This window comes from Prionailurus bengalensis, chromosome B4 (assembly GCF_016509475.1).
Source record: "Prionailurus bengalensis isolate Pbe53 chromosome B4, Fcat_Pben_1.1_paternal_pri, whole genome shotgun sequence".
NCBI lineage: Eukaryota > Metazoa > Chordata > Mammalia > Carnivora > Felidae > Prionailurus > Prionailurus bengalensis.
Genome location: NC_057358.1, coordinates 64966638 through 64969479, shown reverse-complemented (window position 1 = coordinate 64969479; position 2842 = coordinate 64966638). Strand labels below are relative to the sequence as shown.

The following is a 2842-nucleotide window of genomic DNA, read 5'->3' as shown; positions in this document are numbered from 1 at the left end:
ACAAACATGTTTTACATAGTTTATTATACATAGTATATTTAGATGTAGTATATTACATATTTTACTATCTTTTTATTGTATTATATATACAATTATGAATTATATTACTATTCTATTATGCAACTATATAAAAATAACAAATGTGGCATCTTAAACCAGTGGGAAAAGGATAGATAAGTCAATAAATGGTATTAGGAAAGTAACTTCATACAAAAGTAAATTCTGGGGGCGCCTGGGCGGCTCAATTGGTTAAGAGTCTGACTCTTGATTTTGACTCAGATTATGATCTCACCATTCATGGGATTGAGCCCTGCATTAGGTCCTTGTGCTGACTGTGTGCAGCCTGCTTGGGATTGTCGCTCTCCCTCTCTCTCTGCACCTCCTCTCTCTCTCTCTCTCTCAATCTCTCATAATACAGCAAGCATGATAGCAGCAGGTTCCGACAGGCAGGACCCTCAGAAGGTACCAGTCCTCAAATCAGGTTTTACCTCGGGGAGAAAGATACATATCAGTGATCCTGGAAATGATGAGAGCAAGAATAATGATCTAAAGACAGATCTGCTTAGATTTTATTCCACTCATGTGTGTACTAGAAAGATTCCTGTGATCCTGACAAATGACTTGTTTTCCCTGAATCTCAGATGCTTCATTTATAAAGTAAAGGTCTCAAAATAAAGGTCTCAACTGAGCTAATCTTTAAGGCCTGTTCTTGTTGCAGTATTATACCAGCCTGTCAAGCAGCTTCAATAACATAAGACAGATATCCAGGCGACAGACCTGGATAACATATACAGTATGTATACATATACAGTACAACTATGACCTATACAGTATGTATGTGAATCATATGTGTTCCAACTGCTTCAGATATGCTCTGTAAGTTGTTCCTAAGCTGAAATGTTTCTAGAATAGACTCTATCTCTCACCTTCCTAAGGACTAGAAACTCATGAAAAAGTCTCATAAGGTTTCATGGATCTTTTATGATGCTGTTTTTGCATTCTTATAAGAGATTTGCCTTCTTGTATGAACTCCTTAGAAAAAAATGTGTAGAGGTTTTTAAATAATACAGTGTCTGAAAGACTCTTGGTTGAGAAAACTAGGCATTTGCTTCCTTAAGTACATATGCTGTGTATAATGGAAAGAACTTTCACCTGAGAGGGAAGAAGGCTGGATTCTTGCTTCAGCCAAGTCACTAACCTATATATCACTAGTATCTTACACATAGCAGGCATTCAACAAATGCTTGTGGAACTGAATTGGAAATGTTAGGCCATTATTGTGAAGGATTTTGATGTTGTAACACTACCACCTAGTGGGAAATCAGATAGAAAAAAAAAAATTCAAGGTATTCCTAAAAGCATTCTTTCAAATACCTTTGGATCAAATATTGGGGGTCTGTTTGTAAACAACAAGCCAAATGTTAAGGCAGAATTTCTTGATCACTGGAGTCACAATGAATGAGTAGGTAATACATGAAAAAAGGTATTTGTGGTCAAGTAATTTTGAATAACTCAGAGTAAAGCAAAAATAAATAAGCTTTTTAAAATGTGAGGCTTCACATCGCTTCTCGGCCTTTTGGCTAAGATCAAGTGTAAAATGTAAGGCTTCACAAAGCTTTGAATATGCTAATTTGCATTTTGACTTTCTAAGAAAGAGGATATCCAATATATTCTTAATTCTGTGGTGTACTTTTATTCACCTTATAATGTTGTTGGAATCAGAATTGGACTTATAATTGATGCGTATATTTAATTTAGCTGTATACTTTTCTCCAAAAGTTTTTAAATCAATGGCTAGGACTGACAATTACACTTACACTTTTATTGAAGATAAATATGGTAATATGCAGGTTTCATAACTTTTATTTGAGTATTTGTCTTTTTTGGATAATCTCAGGAATATATTCCATGTAATATATGGATATATTCCTAACATGGATCAAATTTAAAATGTTGATTTAATGATATTGGAATGGTTATCTTGATAAATTGTGCATTTATGCTGGCATTCTTACCATGAAAATCAGTGTCACCTTTGTGCTCTATGCAATGGCTTGAAGCCACACAATTAGAGCAGCTGGATAAAGTAAAATCTGGCTAAAAATAGTAAATTTGGTAGGAACATAGCAATATGTCCTGTAGAAGAACAATGAAGAAATAGGGACCTAACATAATTCTTTTTATCTCAAACTGTGTGCCAAGGCACCCCAGGGCACTTTAAGAAACTAACAGGGCCCCTGTAAGATATTTGAAATTTTCAAGTGAAACATATCCTGACACTTGTCAGATACCACCTTAACTGTTAGCCCAAAGTAGATCAGGTTCACCATTAACTCACTCTACATTCCTTTCATTGATGTCCTATCTTTGTAAAGCTGACTTTTTTTAAGTACTGTTTGAAGATCAATGGAATAGTTTGTTTTTTGGGGTTTTTTGTTTTTGTTTTTTGCCTAGAGGTGCCATAAAAATTTCTGAGGCACAAAGAGCACCATGAACCAAGAGATTTGATAACCTCTGAACTAATCCATTCAATAGCTAACAAATATTTGAGAACTTACTAGATACCAGACATTTTTTTTTAGAGTGCTGGAAATAACAGCAGTAAAATAAAACAAAGTCCCTACTTTTCTGGAACTTACATAGTAAAGAAGAAAGACACACAATAACAAATAAATATGCCTATCAGTGTGGTATGAAAAGTAATTTAGTGCTGCCCAATTCTGCTTGGACTCCATTAATCCTGTTTAAAAACCTTTGATGAATTCTTACCACCTATCAAATAAAATTTAAAATCCTTTGTCCAGCCTTTAAGTTCCTCCACAATATTCCCAGTCATTTGATG

General features: G+C 34.6%; 1 pseudogene; it reads left to right on the top strand.

Moving 5' to 3' along the window:
- Positions 1-1560: 1560 nt before the first annotated feature.
- LOC122474213 lies at positions 1561-1723 on the top strand (annotated as a pseudogene).
- The last annotated feature ends 1119 nt before the right edge of the window (positions 1724-2842 follow it).